The sequence below is a fragment of the Mytilus galloprovincialis genome, chromosome 9 (genome assembly GCF_965363235.1).
Source record: "Mytilus galloprovincialis chromosome 9, xbMytGall1.hap1.1, whole genome shotgun sequence".
Lineage (NCBI taxonomy): Eukaryota > Metazoa > Mollusca > Bivalvia > Mytilida > Mytilidae > Mytilus > Mytilus galloprovincialis.
The window spans coordinates 30826576-30848586 of NC_134846.1; the positions used below are offsets into that span (position 1 = coordinate 30826576).

At 33.6% G+C, this 22011-nt stretch overlaps 3 long non-coding RNA genes across 3 annotated transcripts; 1 reads left to right on the forward strand and 2 right to left on the reverse strand.

Annotated features, from left to right (window-relative positions):
• Positions 1-1199: 1199 nt before the first annotated feature.
• LOC143046735 (uncharacterized) lies at positions 1200-19771 on the reverse strand. The gene is made up of 4 exons (XR_012969250.1): positions 19673-19771; positions 4883-5115; positions 2869-3066; positions 1200-1455 (listed from the first exon to the last, which is right to left on the reverse strand). It is a non-coding gene; the product is annotated as an uncharacterized LOC143046735 (long non-coding RNA).
• On the forward strand, positions 6280-9851 carry LOC143044793 (uncharacterized). Its single transcript, XR_012968778.1, has 2 exons — positions 6280-6391; positions 8971-9851. It is a non-coding gene; the product is annotated as an uncharacterized LOC143044793 (long non-coding RNA).
• On the reverse strand, positions 11553-16685 carry LOC143044792 (uncharacterized). The gene is made up of 4 exons (XR_012968777.1): positions 15891-16685; positions 12704-15034; positions 12143-12295; positions 11553-11744 (listed from the first exon to the last, which is right to left on the reverse strand). It is a non-coding gene; the product is annotated as an uncharacterized LOC143044792 (long non-coding RNA).
• Positions 19772-22011: the final 2240 nt, after the last annotated feature.

A 22011-nucleotide genomic window follows, 5' to 3' on the forward strand; every position in this document is an offset into this window, starting at 1 on the left:
TTAACTGCTATCAGTCTATTGTTATTTATGTATTATTGTCATTTTGTTTATTTTCTTTGGTTATATCTTCTGACATCAGACTCGGACTTCTCTTCAACTGAATTTTAATTTGCGTATTGTTATGCGTTTACTTGTCTACATTTGCTAGAGTTATGGGGGAGGGGGAGATCTCATAAACATGTTTAACCCCGCCGCATTTTTGCGCCTGTCCCAAGTCAGGAGCCTCTGGTCTTTGTTAGTCTTGTATGATTTTTAATTTTAGTTTCTTGTGTACAATTTGGAGTTTAGTATGGCGTTCATTATCACTGAACTACTGTGGATTCATTATTATTCGTTTGATACCAATTTTCGTGAATTTCGTGGGAACAGTTGAACCACGAAACTAAATGTTCAACGAATGACAAATTTTCTAATGGCTTGTATGCAGACTTAGGAAAAACCACGAAATCAATTATCCACGAACATGTAAGTTTTCCTCAATCCACGAAAATTGGTACCCACGAAAATAAATGAATCCACAGTAGTATATATATTTGTTTAGGGGCCACCTGAAGGACGTCTCCGGGTGCAGTAGTTTCTCGCTGCATTAAAGACCTGTTGGTGACCTTCTGCTGTTGTTTGTTCTATGGTCGGGTTCTTGTCTCTTTGATACATTCCCCATTTCCATTCTTAATTTTATTCCTTCAGTTAGACTTGTGTAAAAGGCTCCGGCAAGTGTTAGTAAATGGTATGTTTCCACGCACTTTAACAATGAGACAATGTGAGAACGTATATGAACACTTAAGCTGACCATCGTCATGCGTATGAATGGTTTGTTAAGTCATGTACGTGTAGATAGGTTTGCTTACTCCATTTGACAGCACGTTTTGATAAATATCCAAAATTATACCGTTGGAGAATGTAGCTATATATACAGTGTTATCAATAGAAGCACGTTACTCATTAAGACTGCAAAACTATTTGTTACATTGTCAGCATCCAGCAATGCTTATGACGTATATGTAAGGAAAATATAAGATCAATGACGCATACAGATAAATGAATAACCTTACACATGTTATGCTAGTAAACACATAAATACATTTGAGGACTGTTAAAACAACAACACTTCGGGGATTGGTGCTGTAGTTTAGTAAGACGGACATGTTTACGGGATTACTGTTACCAGGATACAAACAATACAGAAAATAAAATGTAACCATGGTGAGGGAAATTATTTATTTATTGTGAACAACAATAAAATTTAGCGTTATTTAGTGCTGTGTCGTCCCCTCTACGCTGGTTGGGTTCAATTTGGACTTCTAGTCCACATATTGCTGATCCAAGAGGACACGTTTGACTCCATGCTCCAAAAGGTCCCCAGAACCCTCTTGTTCCTATAATATGAGTGCCTCCACCATTGAAACTTCTGCACATAAAGCTTACATAGTTTGCTGCTGTATCATCTCCTCTTCCCTGAAACAAATAATTAAACAATGTACATTATAATAAGTATTGAAAATATTTGTTTTTAACTTTGATCATCGTCATACGATACCCACGATATGTTTACCACGATAATGTTATGTATTACCGTGTCTTTGTTAAAAAGTCTTCAAGACGTGATTACGCAAAATTGGTTAAATATCAATTCATTCTTTATAAAATGTGTACGGGAAGAAAGAAATTATTCAACCTTTCAAAAATGCCTTCAGTATATGGTTAAAATTTTTGAATATCTTCAACGTGTCCCAGCGGCATAAATATTCACGGTGTCGAAGAGGCATTAAACTCTGGTTATGAGACGTACGTACGTTTGTAGCAAATTTGTATTTTCAATATCTCCTTAATTTAGGTCTTTTTTTCAAGCCTTTTAGCTCCTTTGTGTTGATTGACCGTTATGGAATTACCGTTTCACAGATAATATCGGATATGTTTCTTACGTCGAAACTACAATCCCCTTCCCTTTTCATGATTGTGACCTACCAAATAAGACTATTTACCGGATTTGTAATGACATGAGCAACACAACGGGTGCCACATGTGGAGCAGGATCTGCTTACCCTTCCAGATCACCTGATATTACCCCAAGTTTTTGGTGGGGCTCGTGTTGCTCAGTCTTAAGTTTTCTATGTTGTTTCTTGTGTAATATTATTTGTCTGTCTTTTCATTTTTAGCCATTGCATTGTCAGTTTTTGTTTCGATTTATGAGGGTGACTGTTCCTCTGGTATCTTTCGCCCCTCTTTTGTGATCATCTAAATGTTTCTACTTCTGATATATTACATTTTATGCATTTTAAATTCACACTGAGGCAGAAACAATCCACACGTATGTGTTTTTAAATATTCGGATTTGAGCATAAGATAAATCCAGAAAAGCACTTTGGGTGAAAGAAATTGTTTCATAAATTTGTTTCTATCTTTAAAAAAAAATACAGTTGTAATTTTGTGTTTCGTCTGTCTTCAGTGTCTAGTTTTGGTTGCCTTCCTTTTGTACTTTCTTCCCTTTCTGTGTGAAAGCGTAGTTTGAAGTGTTAATTAACAAGCATCACTAAACGGCGACTATTAGTCGAATTATTGTACATAACTACTTTTATAAGTATATCTAACAAAGAATGGACAGCAGATTTTAATGAAAATTATAAATTTGAGTCGATTACATGTCTAAGTCATTCAGTAATATTATGAAACGTTTAAACGTTATTAACTCAAGTATAGAATTATGTAAAATATAAGTTGCTTCACGCAACTGTTAACGTTGCTCTTTCATTTGTCAGGACCTCATCTCTGCAAACGTTTTACGACGTTAACGCAAGACTTACATAAAACATTTGAAAAGCATGTGAAGTTATATTTGTCCACAATACATTTAAAGTATACTGATTTTACCTGATTTTCTTCAACCTGCAGACGAAAACTAACAAATTGTTTACCAGAATCACAATCCATTTCTCTCGACCATCGACCCCATATTCCGTCTTGGGCTAAAATAGTTCCACCAGTAATAGGAGAGTTATTTCCTTTTCGACATTTCAAGCGTATAGCATTCAGTGCAGTGTCGTCTCCTTTTCCTTGTTTTTCTTCAATCTAAAGGAGATGTACTAATTAACACCAATTCAACAATGTTGAGGAGAATAGGATACGTACTAATTCTCTGAATAAATGCTTAATTTTTTCAAAATCAACATACTTATGTCGATAAATATTTTGAGCCAAACTTTGTATGTTATGAATTTATTAAGCAAATGAGATTCTAAGTTAATTTTTAACTGAGGTTGAATAAACTCTTTATAATTAAACCACCAATATAATATTCCCTTTAAATTCATAAAAAAAGACACTGTATGTAAAATGGAAAATCAACCATTGTTACTATTCTGTATCCCTCTGCCACCGACACCATTTAATTACAAATTGTGTGTTTCACATACTTGGACCCAAACATCTATACCTTTAAGACGTTTATGTTAAATGATATAAGTAGTAATGCTTGTGTATTAAGGAAGATAACTTGTTAAATCCATAATGCGTCTGTATTACACAATTTCAGGCATTTAAATGGAATAACATGAGAGGTAATCCCAGTTGATTCAGGAGGATAACTCGTTAAATCAATTACGCGACTTAAATAACAAGTTTTATCCAGGCATTTTAGCATTTATGGAAATGAAATGGGAGGTTATCATTGTGGATTAAGGAATACAACCCTCTAAATCAGTAATGCGTCTGTCAAAGGAGGATTACTCGTTCAATCAGTTATTCGTCTGTAATAGTTAGTTTAATCAATGCCTTTAAAGCATTTATTATTATCCCTTTAGATTAAGTTAGATAACTCCTTAAATCAGCGACTTGTCTCTAAAGTGTTGAATTCAATATATTTTAAGCATGTAAAACGTAATCCAAATACCACATTATTCTTTCTAGAATATAACCCTCGAACGCAGTAATACATCTGTAATAGTCAGTTTCATCAACACATATTCACCTCATTGTAAAAGAGACTGCCGGAAATTTTCTGTTTCACCTTTGTTATTTATCAATGTTATTCACCCTAACGTTATGTAGCTGAATTATAAACAGGCAAAATTTAAAATAATTATTTTATTTATAAAATATTTGATAGACTTATATCATTGTACCAAGTTCGTGCGCGAATCGTGCGTTTTAATGATCATGAAGAACCTAAAGAAGGTCAAAATTTGAATTAACATAATGTTACGGTTTTACAATCAAAATGACCGAAAAAACAACCATCATTGTCAAATGTTTCTATGATAATTTTGATATTCTTGTCTTTCATTTTCGCTAATGTGCTTTGTCAGTATGACTTCTTTGATTCATATGACGTGCCTCTGTACATATGCATCCCGTCATTGTGTTATTGTTCAATTGTAAATGTTTGTATTCTTGTCTTTTATTTTTACTAGTATGCTTTGTCTATTTGCCTTTTTGTGCTCTTTTGTAACATATTTGTTTTTGTGTTTTTATAGTGATTGAAATTATAACACAATGTTCACTGCTGCACCCCTATTTTTGACATTTTTACTCATTATGTCTGTTTGTTTTGTTCACACATCGTTTTCAATATAATGAAATTTTATGCGACTGTCATACAAGTGAAAAGGTTTAGCTAGTTATATAGTTATAAAACCATTTTCTACACAAGGACATGCCTGTGCCAAGTCAGGAAATGACAGCTGTTATCGATTCATTTGATGTGTATGAGGTTTTGAATTTGCAATTTGATTATAAACTTTTCGTTCTAAATTTGCTTTTTAGATCAGTTTGGCCTGAGTTAGCTATACCATTAGTTTTAGTACTGATATTATCATACATGCAGTGACACGACCAATTTTAGACTGTATAAAACTGATATGTGGATGTTTCACAGATAACAGATTACCTTCAGAGAGTATCCAGTTGCATAATAACCTCTTGCACAAAATTCAGGACCACTCCAGGGGCCATGTGGTCCTCCATTGGTGACCGACAGCACTTTTGTTACGACTCTTTCAGCAGCCATAGCGCTAGCTGCTACTTGAGATGTTATCTGTGCGTCGACATTCGTTGGGCCGTTTGCTGCGGTAAATAAAACGAAGAAAAAAAGGCATATATCTATGTTGTTTACCATTTCCCCTGAAATATACAATTCAATTTAGATTGAAAAGTGTGGTATACAAGACAACTAACAATTGTGATGACGAATTTCTTAAAAAAGCTATAGAAATCAGATTGAAATATAAGTCTGATTTTAATATGTTAATAACTTCTATGAAGCATAGAACGTTACATAAAGATCTGTATTTGAATCAGATTGGTTCTAGATGTTTCTATCTTCTTTTGAATATATAATTAAAATTGTACCTATCCATAATTCTGTTACTCTCTCTCTCTGTATAAACCAACGTTCGACAAGTGCGTTCACTTTTTGAAATAAATATCTATACTTTTCAAAATGGCCATTATTAATGAAAACAATTATATATTAACTTTTTTCAAAATGGTACTCTACTCAGCCTTGTACACTATTACTTTGTGATTTAAAGATAGTACGTGACTATGTAATCAAGAAGCGATCGCGATAACTTCATGTGAAGAATTTGTATTCTAAATTTTAAATCCATCAAATTCTTAAATAAATCCAGCAGAAAAACACGGTAATATATCCGAATTGATTCGTGCTTTTTAATTTATACATTATGGTATGGTTAACGCCGGCTAAAGTTAATAAGATTTCAATCACGTGCATAATCATTACATAATTTAGTATTGGTCGATAATACGATATCAATGTTGTCTAGCGCTCTGTGCATAGTGTTAGGCGATTTGGTGCCAAGATAGCTCAGTAGCATGATTCCGAATCCCGGTCAGGTAAGATTTGTAATATAGATGTGAAAAAAACACGAATCATATTGAGAATGGAAAAGGGGAATATGTCAAAGAGACAATTGTAACAACCCGACCAAAGAGACGACAACAACCGAAGGCCACCAATGGGTCTTAAACGCAGCGAGAAAATACCGCACCTGGATGCGGTTTGCTGGTCCCTGAATACAATTGTGTTCTAGTTCAGTGAAAACGGACGTCACATTTAACTCCAAAACATATAATTGAACTAATACTTAAATACAATGCTAACAAAGACCAGATGCTCCTGACTTGGGACAGGCGCAAACATGCGGCGGGGTTAAACATATCTTGTGAGATCTCCCCCTATACCTCTAACCAAAGTAGAAATAAAGAAACAGAAATCAATACGAATAGTAAAACTCAGTTTAAAAGAAGTCCGAGTCTCACGGTGTATATTCGGAACGCTTGCTTTCAGATTCAATCGCCGGTAACGCTTGCTTTCAGATTCCGGAAACGCGTACTTTCCGATATTCCAAAAGAAAATTCCAAAGACAGTTGAAAGGTAGGTTGCCTCAATCTTAAAATAAACAATACAATACCGTTTTTCATGAATGAAATTGTGGTTGACGGAACAAAACAGATAACCAGGTATCGATATTCATGATTTCTTATCACATAAACTTGTAGATGAAAGTAATTTCGTTTACAACAAATCTGCGTTCTCTTGTTAGTCAGAGAGCACTGTCAAACTTGTCAAAATAGAAAATATCTTATCAACATTTTCCAAACTTTCTCAACATAGTATTTTAAAAAAAATGTATATATATCATTTTCATACAAAATGTAAGACAACAAATAATTTTATCACGTGTATTCCCCGTTTTTCTGAAAATCAATGTGTAACGCTTACTTTAAGATTTAGGAAACGCTTACTTTGAGATTTAGGAAACGCGTACTTTAAGATTTAAAGGGCACCAGTTCAGAAAAATGTAGTTTTACTCAGCTTTCAATATGAATCTTTCCCTCACATATACATAAAGGTTACAAGGGACACAAGATCATGATCTTTTATTTATAGCGCCATTTAAAATACAAAATATTTTACCAGTTGTTATTTTACACATTATAAGACCGTGGTGGATTCCGTGATGGAATGGTTCCCGGGATCAATGCATAAAAAGAGACATAAGGTGACCCTTTTTTTACAATTTGGGACCCCCCTCCTTTTGTTTAAATCGCTGGGACTGCCTTTGTAATCACCGTGCATCACTTATTTCAAATCACTCTAAAAACAACATTCTCAATTTTTGTTTCACTGATTTTTTTTTATCTCTGATCAAGGCCTAGGGGGTGGGGAAGTGAGAATAGGGGAGCATGCGTTGGGGTAGGGGGTATGGATAGGGCTGGAAACGTAGAAGTTTGGTTAGGCAAGAGAGAGTGTCAGTCGCCCCCGAAAGCACAGAAAAAAAATGCCTTTTATAATTTTGTTGACCGGACTACGGACGACCAATTCGTACTCAATCAATCACTTTGGGAAAAGATCAAGTCCAAAAATAATTATTATGAAGCCTTAAAAGGCAAATTAATTTTTTTTTCCTGCGCATGAAGGTTCCAAAGGAAAAATTCAACTCGTCATTATTATTTGAACTAGCCTAGAAAGTAATTGACTCGTTCAAGTTGGCTCTGAAACTAAATAAACTTGCTTATTATTGACTTAACCATGTGCATGCAATATGCATTAAAACTTTTTTTAATGATGTTTGTTCTTCGCAATCACTGAAAACCTATGTTTGTAATTAAAAAAAAGATAGAGATCCTTTTCTGGGTTCCTTCGAAAACGGGCTTCTTTATCAGCAAATTATTTTATGACTAGGCCCTATATTAACTATCAATATAACATATGATTAACATGACTTACTTGTATTGTCCAATTCAAGGAAATAATATCCATTTATAGCACTTTATTTACATGAAACATAAGAATGGGTGTCATATCCACCTTTTAAATTTTAACATTTCAAAATAAACACGTGGTAACAGTAAACAGGTGCTTCTGACAACGAGGAACTTCTACATCCCCGTAACAAGATTTATCTCTCTTTGTCCTTGAAACAATGATGCATCGTAATCGGTTTTGTTGCAATATTTCTAATTAGTGTCATAATTATATATTTACGGGTTTCAGTCAAATACAGAGGCGGATTTAGGGGGGCAGGGGCCTGGGCCCCCCTTTTTTTGAAAAAAAAATGGTTGCTTATATAGGGAATCACTGAAGCGTGACTGGAGCGGGTCCCCTCTTAGGTCAGTCAGTGGGCCCCCACTTATGAAAATTTCTGGATCCGCCACTGAAATATTCTGAGGATCTGATCCAAAGAGTACGAAATATGGGTTTAGTTGTAGAAAAGGGGGCTTAAGCCCAATTTTTAACGGTTCCAACGAGCTATTTTTTAATATAATAGAAGTAGCAAAGTCAGAAATGAATATAATAAAAAACAAAATACAAAAATAAATACAATGCATTAATTCCAATAACTACCACAGCAAATAAAAAAGTTTCAGGGTTCATTGGTCAAGTTTTGTGGTTAGGTCCTCTTGTAATATACTATTTGAAATACGACAACAAATATTTGGTGTGTAAAATGTACATATACATGTATTAGTCCGTTAGTTATCTCGTTTGTTTTACATTGTCATGTCGGTACCGTTTATAGCTGACTACAAATGGTATTGGTTTTGATCATTGTTGAAGACCGTACGTTGGACTATAGTTGTTAATTTCTGTGGCGGATCCAGAATTTTTATAAGAGGGGCCCACTGACTGACCTAAGAGGGGACCCGCTCCAGTCACGCTTCAGTGATTCCCTATATAAGCAACCAAATTTTTCCCAAAAAAGGGGGGCCCGCCCCCCCTAAATCTGCCTCTGCCGTTTGGTCTCTTTGTCCATTCGTTTTTTATGTGTTTTGTCATTTGATTTTACCATGTGATTAGGGACTTTCCGTTTTAATTTTCCTCGGAGTTCTCAAAAAACTAAATAATTATTACCCCCTCCACCCCCAACCCCTTTTCAAGTTAATTGGTTGTTCCCTAAAAAGGAAATACATATACAATTTAATGATGTATTTCTGTTGTCTGTATTTCAGATGAACTTAAACCATGACAAAACAATGTTGGATTATTTAGGAGTGCAAGTACTTACATCAGATTCGGACATCACAGATCTTATCTCCAGTGCTGACCTGTTAGAGGAACAAGAAGATAATCCAAATAATCCAATTGAACTAAATCCCAAGAAATGTAACGTTTGTTATAAAGAATTCACAGAAAAGTGCAATCTCAGTCGTCATATGAAAAAGCACATGGATACAATGGAAAAATGTCAGCAATGCAACAAGGTGTTTTACACCAAATGTGATTTATGTCGCCACGTTGACTCTTTTCATAAACATATAGTTTTTGAATGTACAACATGTCAAAAGAGTTTTAAATCAAAAACAGGACTCTCGAACCATAACAGAGAACATTCCGGCCAGTTCCGTTACCTTTGCACGTATTGTGGAAAAGGCTTCAACTACAAAAGACAGTTTGAGGGACACAAAGCGGGCCATGAAAATGAGAGAAATTTCAGCTGTTCTAAATGTGCGAAGTCGTTTCAGTATGAAAATAGCAGATATAGTCACACAAAACTGTGTGGAATTAATAAAGAGAAATATGTTAAGTGTGACCAATGTGGAAAAGCCTTTAAATGTATAAAATATTTAAAAGAGCACCAAAAGTGTCACCTGAACCCAGATAGGTACCAGTGTGCAATGTGTGGCAATTACTATCAAAACAGATCTGGTCTACATAAACATGTGAAAAAAACCGGACATAATTAAACTGTTTGTTGTTAGCCGTCGTTTATCTATATTTAAATGTTTTGTTTTTGTTTATGTTTGAAAAAATAATTGCTATAAATCGAATTATTCACTGAAGTTTTGCAGTCTAATTCTAAATTCGAATTAAAGATTAAATTGATACTTCCTGTCAAAATTCTTGTTTTTCCTCCGATCTATCATTTACGTAAAGAAAAGGAAAAAGAAGAAGAAGAAGAAGATGCTTTATTTCCATCAAATGGGCTCACAAGGAGCATAATATAATATCATTATATTATTTTTACAAATATAATAAACAATACAGTATACATAGTTACAAACAGAAATAAGAAACACCAGTTTTCATATATTCGGGAGTATATATAAAGCCTTATAAAAAAGTATATACAATGCTGGGGTATGATTGCAATGAGACACATGCAGAGACCAAATGACATAAAAGTTGGTAACTGATATGATTTTTGCCTTGACGGGAACAAAGTCATTACTAACTGCACTTTAAATAGATCTTTATACACCAGTCATAATCGCTTATCCAATATATCTCATTCCGGGTAATTTCGAAAACTACACAACCTTTTCATCCAGTTGAAGATATCTGGGACCTTGTTTAAACAAAGCACAATGCATGATATTTTAATGAGACCTGATTAAACAACCGTAAAACTTCAAACAAAATATTTTTTGGAATCCAATTTGAATTTCGAAAAAGAGGATCATAATCAATAAACATTTCCTAGTGATAGCTTTCTGATTTTTTCTTCCCCTAGCTCGTTACTGGTGACCTTTGTTCTGCTTAACTAATAACCCAAACAGGAAGTTGTCTATAAATGACACGTTTTTTCTGGAGTTTAGTCTGTAATACTCTAGTTCAGGGAAACAATGCGCATGTGCAAGATCGATCGTGATTTTGCGTTATCGACTTATTAGATACGAGATTTGATAAACTGGGGGCATTATCAGTTTATTGATTTATCAGATCGGCATCGTTATTACTGTAGTCAGATAATGCATACTTTATTTTCACATGCTATGGCAAACGAAAATATATACAACATATGACAAACAAAAGGCAGCAGAAAACAGAAGTTACAGAGTATACAATAATACTATGACAATATATATATGTGATCTAATTTTCCAAGCGGCTGCATTTGAATAAATGCATAGTTTTACTGTCGGAGATTTAGAATAAATTATTTAACTTGTGCCGATTTGGCCAAGAATAGTAGAATAAATATATAATTCTATACGCACAGATCTATACGTTGGACATGATAAAACAAAATGATATTCGTCCTCCAAAACATTCATTATGCAACATATACAAATTCTATTTTCTCTTTGAGTATTCAGATAACGACCAACTTCAACATTTAATCTAAGTGTGCCGCTACGCAATTTTGTTAATATAGATACATTACAATGAAAATCTAAGTAAAAATATCAAGGAATAATCAATCGTCAGTAATAAACAGTGAGATTATTAAATAATGTTAACAGTCCTGGTCCATTGCATGCATGACCAAGCAGGTCTAACAGATTGACAAAGCTCTCATTTACTCTACGCTGAATTAGAATTTACTAAGTGACAACTGGTTCACCTCTGTCCGCCGGTCTCTCAATCCGTCACTACGAGACAATTTGATACGAAATGCATTTAATGGTAGGGCTGACTAGAATCACAACATAAGTCAAATGAATGTAAAAATTAAGAAATGGTACAAAACATTCCAAAACAACACCAAGTAATCAAGGTTAATAAATAATTTTTTTCACAATTATCACAGTTATTTTATAAATAGTTCAATTTAATCATAAATTTGGTTTGGTTTTTGGTGCAGTACTAACTCTCAGCATCTGTAGGCCCAGATAGATTGATTCCTAATCGTGTCGTTGGTAAAATCTTACTCTCGTCGCATTTGTGGTATTGGCGAACGGGTAAGCACCCACGGGTAACTTCATGTAGCTTTGATATATGGGATCTCTTTGATTGTCTCTGTTTCTTTCTTTTACGCAACACGCTGTCAAAGAAATGATCCCTGAAAATAAAGCATAAAACTTTTTGTTTAAGCTGTCCTTAAAATAATGACCATGCAAATAAATGTTCAGTATTGAAAAATGAACCGTGAACAAATAAGAATAAATAATTTTGGTTTGTCTTGTCCATTCGAGATATAAATGACTTGAAATTAACTAACACACTAAGACCAAAGAGTATAAAACAACCGAAAGTCAACTCCAAAATACTAGTATACAAATGAACTAAACTGTCATGACGTGGGGCAGGCAAAAAATGCGACGAGGTTAACATTTTAAATGAGATATCAACCTTCCCCTTAACCTTCAACCAATGAAGAAAAAACAGATACACATCAATACGTACAGCTGGTAAAAACTCAGTTTAAATGAAGTCCGAATAAGTAACAAAAGTTCATACTTTAACTGTATAATTTTAATTTTGCCGGCCTGCTGTTGAATGTCACTCCAAGACGGTTTGATCTCCTCTAATGTGTCGTTGTTCTCAGTAGTGTCGTTTAACAGCGATGGCACTGGATAAACACATTTTCTTGTTGAAGTAATACTAAATGACCTATGTTGATAAAAACAGCAGTATACGTACAGTTATATTTTAAAAAGTTGTCAGAATATCTAAGTTTAATTTTTTTAGTTCATGTTACTCATGTGACACATTTGTTGTGTTTGAGTTAATTGTCGAAAGTATATCATTTGCACTGCATTTATATACGAATCAAAAATAACATTATTTCATAGTTGCGTTAAATGAATTGAAAATTTATTGACTTCCCCCTTATTTTAACAAAGAGTTATATTATATAATAAGATAATTTAAATATGCCAACGAGACAGCAATCCAACGACAATATCAATTGAAAGGAAGTCGATATATTAAATGTCATGTTTCCACCAGCCATAACATTGGAACTGTTTTTGTCACTCTTTGTTAAAATTTCGAAATTTAGAATTAATTTACAATTACCTGTCAGATGGATCGCTGCGATAGTGAAGAATTTCTGTAATGGTTGACATCAAGCGAGGAATACTAATGGCCTTTGGACATCCAAGCCTGGTATCTTCCATCTGACTAAGTTCCCCGAAAAAAGTTTCATTAGCTAGGCTAGATATAGATCGCTGGTTGTAAGTTTTGGTACTGCATAATGCATATAGCTGTATATTTGTGTCAATTTTTTGCAAAAAACCCTCAAAAGATACTCTACTGAACCCATTTATGAACATTCCATATGGTGGATAAGTGCCAAAATCTACTCCGGTTAATACTAATTGCTTCATACGCAATCTTCTGAGAGCTCTCTCAGATGCTGATATTCCGGGACTGTCTTCAGCCTCATACCAATTCCTTACTGTATTACAAAATTCTGCCTCATTATGATATCCCAGCTTCATCATTTCTGTCTCAACTTCGATAGAAAATGTTTTCAGAGCATAGGCATTGTTTTGCTTGTCTATCAGGTCAATAACCAAACTCTTGATATCCCTATTCTCGGCAACTGCATGCCATGCCTCTTTTTTTATCATCCTTAAGCCGTCTTTACAAACTTTAACTCGAAGATTTACTAAAAGATGATGAGCATCAACGCACATCGGCTCCATTTTTTCTCTGTTATCATTATAAGCAGGATATGAAAATATTTCAGTTGAACCTACATTTTCAATGAACAATTCTTTGCTGAACAGTGAATTGCTGCACCAATCTTGGTGTTCACCAGGAAATATAAGGGTTGCATATAAAACATTTAAAAGTTGTTTCGGAACAGCTTTGACATTTACTCGACTAGCAGCTTTAAGTGATCTTGATGCAATTTCTTTAAGTGTCACGATCTTTTTTACTGTTTTTTCAGCTACTATTTGTTGTCCAGTGCCGAGCAAAGTACTGATTGCATTAACCTTTTCCATGATTAACCAAGACTTTTTGATAGACAGGCCCTTTTTCTTCTGTATCAAAACAGTGTTGTCAATTATAACATTCATTTCATCATGAGTAATTTTTTTTAGTCTATTCGTATCGTTCACTGTAATTTGAATATCATCTAAACATTTCCCTTTCCACTTGTTTTGTATAATGGTTTTCTTGTGGTTAATAAAACCTTCGTATATTTTCAAGTAAATATCATTGATAAGTTCAATGTCCTGTTCAAGTTGTACAAGGTTTTGATTCTCACCAGAGGTGTTTGAAGGACAAGAAAGATCTAACACATTGTTAGCCATTGCAGGATTTTTGTCTTGTTTATTGGTTTCAGTCGCCGTCTCCGGTGCTTCTTGTATTTCTGACAATATCGTAGATGCATCATTGTTTTCGATGAACAAATCCAATACTTCTTCCGGGAGACATGCAAGCTTATCTGATTTCTCACTTTGTTCCAATGCTTTTCCGGTATCACACTCTGACTCTTGACTGTTCTTTTCTGACATCACAGTTGTTTTACCATGTCTACGAATAGCTTTCATAATTTTTGTGTGTAATGGACAGGAAACGGTTAAACTTCCCGTAACATTTTGCTTTATAACAAGATCTGTTTCTTCATTATTGACTTTTGATGTGGTCACAAAGGCGTGAACTATGTTTTCCCTGGTAGCTTTCTTTGCTTTCTCCCAAGTGTCTTTCTGTAGTTGCAGTAGAGTTAAGGGCTTGTCTTCACAAGTTCTTGTCGCTAGCTTGATCCACTGTCCATCAAAGCTACTGCAAACAACATCTATTCCATTATCGGCGCACTTGCTTAAAATAGAATCATGCATTACTCGCATAACATTTGTGGACAAACTATAGCCTTTCATAGCATAAGCAATTGGAACAGCATAGGGTATTTCCGGGTGCCAAATTCTGTCAGTGTCACTCAACAGCCATACAAGTAATTCCGTTGCTTTGCGTCTACAAATTTGGTAAGCTTCTTTGATCATAGATACTGTTTCAGTTAAAACCATTTCAACTTTTGATTCTGTTTCTGCATTTTCATTAACAATTGTTAAGGGGAAAACGTATGGCGTCTCGGTGTTTGTTTGTGATATTCCATTCGTTGTACATTTTACCGAAGGAATCTCGCAAAGAAATTCAACATTTGTCTGTTTATATTCAAACATTCTTTCTCGTATTTCTTTTGCGTTGTCTGAAACCCGTGTTGGTCTTTTTGGTGCTTCCTGGCGGTACAAAGAAATTGCTTCAGTTTTCATCATTTCCCAAAGGTCGCTGTCAAATTTGGCACGAAAGACTGTTGTTGAATCATCTGTCCAGCAAATATATAAAAGAGTTTCAGTGTGCGTTGACGCCATTTCAGCAAGTATCTGTGGAATATATCTGAAATGATATCATATTTGAAGTAATTAATTGTTCACAATAAGTTATTACAATTCAAAAGATGTAACTAATGTTATCACCCTGAATAACAAAACTTTGCCAGAAAACACTGTAAAACATCAAAACATATAATCAACACTGATCTGTGTCCACACTTGCATTCTTATAAATATTCAGCAAATTTTGAAACGAAGTGTCACAGAGACCTTGATGTTTTTACCACTGAAAATACACTCATTGTATTGCCTACCCTTTATATGCCCTTAATTTGCAGAATACAATAAGTCATATGATGAAATGATAAAATAGTAGCCACGATATAGATAAAATAACACCTTATATTTTTCATTCGTTTTAGTCTATGCTGATACAAAAATAAGATGTGGTATGATTGCCAATGAGGCAAGTCTTCCCAAGAGACCAAATGACATAGAAATAAACCACTTTAGGTCACTTAAAGGCCTTTAACGGCGAGTCAAGCCGATACTACATAGTCAAATTTGAAAGGCCACGAAATGACAAATATAAAACGTTTCAAACGAAATTAATGTACAAAAATATTAAAGGAAAAGCCAATATGTAACACAACAACCACTGAATTATAGTATCCTGACTTGAAGTAGGCAGAAGCTAACAAAAAGCGGCTGGGGTAGGCAGCGTGAAATCGGCAGTTAACTCATTAACATAAATATTCACGTTTTCTGTAAGAACTACCTTGAAATTTTATTAAACATTGGCCTAATAAAGTTGCCTCATCCTTTATATCAGAACTAAGTGAACTGACGGACATACTAACCGAAGACTAAATGCTCACAAATTATTGTGAATAATAAACTAAGGTAAGTAGCTTAATTACCTTGTAGGAATTGTATAATGCACTGGTATCGTATTCTCGTTCGGGAAAGGGCATTTAAATTCACAACTAAGTACTGGAACAGTTTGCTCATGCGCTGTTCCAACTTCCAATTGGCCAATTGATCCATCAGGTGATACTAATATAAACGGTTTCCCATCATGTTTAATGTGGAAGGTACCTTCTTCAAAATATTTCATATCTGGATAGTACACAGGCAAAACTTTGCTAGTCAAAGTTGCAATTGCATGGATTTCTGATTTAGTACCATGATCCATTCTTTCCTGAACTATTTCTGAAATGTTTTCCTGTACATCTTTCTTTCTTATAACCTTATCGTGATGCTTCTGTAGATTTTTTAAGCTATCAAGTCCTAAACCTTCAAATATTTTGCTCCCTGTCAACCTAAAACCATTTCTGTTTTCGAACCACAAAGGAGAACGTTGTTTTACAAATCTTAAGTCGTCTCCTATGCTACCTGGAAGATCTTCTGGTTCTTTTAAAGAAACCCAATTGTCTTGAGAGTACATGTCAGTGTTTGTACCTCGTAAAAAAGATTTACTACTTTGACAAAGTATCGTTATTTCATTAAATATCATGTTGTTAGTCTCCAGCAGTCTCTTTAGAAGGGACTTGATCTGAAACATAAGTGCTTGGATGCTGATGATGGCGTAAACATAACGTGAAGTACGCCACTCTTCTCCTGCCTCTTTGTAAAACTTTTTCAGGGCGAAATTCTGGTTTTGAAAAAGCTCACGTAAATCTTTGATTCTTAATGAAACAATCCTGACTATTTCAAAAAGTTTTTCTTTCCTGTCATTATTGGTCATTGTAATCCATTCATTTATTAAACTTTCCACCTTTTCGGTGTCCAGACGCTTCTGTAGACTCTGTAATGAATTTCTGTCTTCATGGCCAAATAGATCTTGATCGCCATGCTTGCTGTTTAATCCGGGTGCTAATTTTTTCCCATCAACAGATAACACATAACTTTTCCCACGCGGCAAGAACTTAAATGCTTCAGTAATGATACCGGGGAAGATTTCCTTTGGAATATTTATGTTTACACTTTGAAAATTATTTATCGAGTTAATATTTGGAACAGCAAAGTTTATTTTACTTTTCTGTGGATCATACAGTCCTTTTAATGATGACCCATCTATCACTTGACCAACAGATTTTTCACCAGACAAAAATCGAAGAGCCTTTCCATGAAATAACCGATAAACAACCTTCCAAAACTTCATCGATTCGGAACTATACTGCATCTGTGTAGTATTATCTAGGGAATACCATTTAGCAATGTCAAGCAGCAATCTAAAGGCAATATTGTGAATCGGAAATTTTCCAGAAGCTATCCCTTTCAATAAAAGACAGAAGTCTTCTTTATATCCACCTTTATTTAAGTTGTTCAGAACTGAAGGGAGGATTAATAGAATATCGCTTGACAGTTTTTCTTCAGGTGAATCCGTGAAAAGTCTTCTTCGATTTTTTCCAACGGACCCATTATATGTAGCTTTTTTAGGAGCTTTGGTGAGATGACACTTATTTGTTGTAGTGAAACTTGTTTTTTTTGCGGGCGTTGTTATGTTTTGAATCTCTCGAGGTAACAGGGAAACCTTTGATCTTTTTGGTGGATGAAGCCATAATCCTTTCTTTTTTCTTTTATTGTTTTTTCCTGCAAGTAGAAGTAATTATTAACTAACTGGCCATTGATTTTATTTTGAAAGTCTTTTATAATAATATAAAGGTGTTACTAGTACCTTAAGTATCACATACATTAACATATTTAAAGATTCATTGCAATGGAGTCAATGTCAGATGAAACCTGTGAGACAGACATGTACACTGTACGCCTTACGATAATGCCATGCACCAAATTTTATGGATCTAATGTTTATGGTAATTGAAATATAGACTCACTGAACCATGAAAACATGAAAGACACTGTTTTGTTTTATATTGTATATCCAAAATATATGATGAATCTCATCTTTTTTTTGTTTTAGATACTTTACATGTCTAATCAAAACAGAGATGTAAAACAAGAGATTTTCTATCATGATTGGTTACACACTCCAAATAAACTAAGCTAAAAACCTAAAAAAAAAAAAAAAAAAATTAAATAGATGCACCAATGCTATTTCTCACTGTTCAGTGGAGTGCAACAAAATATTGATTGATCCAACTGAGATATTCGAATTGTTTTAATGTTTTAACCTACCGCAATTGTCTGTTTAAATATTCAATCCCGACGGTTCACGTATTGCTTTTCTTTTTTTTGTAAAGACGACACAAGACTTCAATTGTTTTCGTTTTGACTGGGTCGAATAACAGGTTCATCGCTTGTTCCGTTTAAAAAAGTTTGTTTGTGTTTTAATGCCATGAGTACAAGTTTGATATTTGTTGATGAACTAAATTAAAATACATCTGTTAAATACATAGTGCCGATTTGTGCAATTTAAAATATATAGTATATCTCCTTTTCTCTAAAATAGCGATATGAAACAAAATCAGTCATATAAATTATACCACCGACTTAGTCCCTCATTAACAAATTAACCTATTAATAACTTCTGGCACTGACACGTATTTTGTCCCGAAATAACTTGTAAAGATGAACTTGATACACTGGATGGCAAATGAGCATTTCAACTAATTTGTTGATTTGACCTTTTGCCCTTATTTTCTTTGTTGAATTGACCTTTTGTTTTGTCTGGAATTTATTATTTAACATAAACAAAAACGTATTTAATATCTGCATGGGTTAAATTATAACTATTCAATCTGAAAGAAGTCGTTTCCTGCATAAAAATCGGAAAGCATTCGTTTCCTAATATCGGAAAGCATTCGTTTCCACAAACGACGCTGAAACTGAAGTATCTGAAAGACAGCGTTTCCTAAGATTTTTAAACGGACAATTTGTAGTAAGATAAAATATATTTTTGATATACGGATATGAATAAACTAGTTTATGGTCAATAGACGATTCGATAACTGGCTAAAACTAATATGTTTTAAACAGATTCATGCACATAAAAGGCATTCTTGTGTTCCATGATTTGCAGTGTTGCGATTGTGGGACCGTTTACGACCTGATTTAAAACTTTCAAAATGACATGCGTTACATTTCTATCAAGTAAAATAACTCTATTGTTCCGTGAGATACAACAAAAAACACCACATACCACCAGATTGAAGCATCATCCATATTTAGCACCTGACTTCTGCTTTTCCGTCAACAAACATCTGAAAGCAAGCGTTACACGTATCGGAAAGCAAGCGTTACCGGCGATTGAATCTGAAAGCAAGCGTTCCGAATATACACCGTGAGTCTGATGACAGAATATTACTATGCAATATTGGATATGAAATACCTGCACGTATAACATGTTTGATGTTGATTTATACATGTTGTATTTACGAATGATGTCCTTGTACCGATGATAAAATTTAGTATATATTTTTACTAGTTTTTTATATTGTCAACCAATAGACATATTCACCTTGTTAACTTTAATTTCCGTACGTTATAACTGTTTCGAATTATGTAATATAAATTATAATGAATCTTAATTAATGAGCGTGGGAACAAGTTAGTTAAAATAATGTTTAAAGTGTTATCAATTAACACCAGTTTCACTTGGCGTCTGTTTCGTTATTTGAATTACACGAATAAGCATGAATATGTTTTGTATCTGATTAAGAATTTAATCCAAGTTAGATACATTTTCTTTATATGTATATGTATTTTCAGAGACCAAAAATAAAAATATAGAACTCACTTGTACAATACACACTACCAATAATACAAAATATTAATATCCAAATTGACCAAATAACAATGCTTATGTTAGATAAACCGGAAAACGTCTTATCTTTATAGCTACAATAAAAAAATATAATAATATGTAACTGCGTATCTTAATTAATCATGATTGCGGTTTTCTATTATATAATAAGATCCTGGTTTGATTAGTTCTTGGTTGATTACACAACATATAAAACAAAATGAGGATTAGTCAAATAAAAAATATAACAACTGTATTATTGAGTAGGATTCCCAAATTTTGTAATGAAAACGTAAAGCCACAGAATTAAGGTATTTATTTCTGTAATTTACTTTTATTGCGCTTGTTGATTTTGTATGAACAACATTATTTTTCATAAAACATTGGAATTGTTAGAAATATTCTTCCAGCCTATCTTTTACTGTCGTCATATGTTGTATTCTCGTCTTCAGTTTTGATTTTGTTCTTCGTAAATACCGTATACAATTTTGCTTATGTTTATTGACATATTCATGATATTTGTTTGTTATAATAGTGATATTAATCATAAAACAATGATGACTGCTGTATCCCTATATTGACAATTTTGCCAATTATGGCTCTTTGTTAACACATTGTTGTCAATACAATACAACTGTCATGCATGTACCTCGCCAAAGACACTTTCACAACCTACATAATCCAATACGAATTTACACTAATGTTTTACTTTTTGGCTCCGATAGACTAACAGAAGAACAAAATATACTGATATTCAAAGCTGTGCAAAACAATATTACAAGTAGCAATCAATTTACATCCACAATCAAATAATTCGATTTATTCACTCCTCGCCTATATACAGAAACATTATAACATTCTTTAATAACACTCCCATTTTTCTAAAAACACCTTTCACCTCCTTCCTTTGCCAATTTTTTTTATTTATGAATTTTCTTTATGTTATCGTTATCATTTACGTAATTATTCGTTTCATATTCAGCATGTATTCATAGCCTGTAATTCTATTTTACAATTTAGGAATACGAAATTATAAAACAGCACTGATCTTGTTTCCTAATCCCATTTTTTAAATTATTTTTATGTTTCTTATCTACGTCTTAACCTAGGTAACTATATATATAAATATTTCTTAATATAATGTTCCAAGTCAGGAATATGGCAGTTGTTTTACATTCGTTTAAAGAGTTAGAGATGTGTAATTTTGACATTTCATAAGGGATTTTCCTGTTTGAATTCAGTATCTTTATAATTTTCCCTCAGGAAATAACATACCCTCTGGCCCCGTCGTATCGTGTTTACATATCTAAAATAATACGTTTGAAGCTACTATATGTACATGATTGTTTGGTGATCCACAGTTTTGATTTAGAAGAAAAAACAACATGTTTAGGAACCACAATTACTGCTTGGTTTTGATCGTTATTGCCGTCTTTCCTTACAAACACAATTCCATTCTAAAATAATAAGCATTATCAGAAAATATATGCAATAACACCATTTAAACTCAATCCCTAGTTTTATATTCTTGTTCGTGTCTATAATTAAAACTTGTCTATGTCGTTCTCTAGAAATTTACCTGGGATAATTTATACGTCGCAAAATAAGTAACTTATGTCTTGTCGATCAATTCATGTGACGCAAATTGTACACTGCGTTTGCGGTGTCTTGGGGTATTATTATGTTATTTATTTGTGTATTTTTCTGTCCTTAGTATTCTTACGTTTATTTGTACAGTATTTCTGTCACGTAGTGTTGTCATTTTAGAGATATTTGTAACATTGCCATACAAGCAGGATGTTTAGCTTGCAATAAAACCAATGTCCAAGTTCATCAGGAATATGGCAGTTGTTATCACATAGTCCATTTCTATGAACATGTATGGAGGTGTTGATTGTTTTGTATTTCCGTTTTCTGGTGTTTCATTTTTATCATCTTATATTTGTATGTTTCCTTCGGTTTTAGTTTTAAATCCGAATTGTTTTTCGCTGAATCGATGTATTGCTATTGAACAGCGGTAAACTAGTGTTGCTTTTATTTCAGGCTACAAACATTTCAGTCGAATTTACCATGGTAAAGATACAATGTATTACCAATATATTACAAATACATGCTGAACAAAAAAGTATTTGTAGTATATACTTTTATTGTTTTGTTCAGCATGTATTATGTTGTCAACTTTGTATGTATCATATGTTAATATATCTATATTATCTTAATATGACAGAGAACCGAATTGAAAGTCATTCTTGTTTATGGAATTGACAAAATATAGGCAACAGTAGTACACCACTGTTCAAAAGTCAAAATACATGCTAAACAAAAAATGCAAA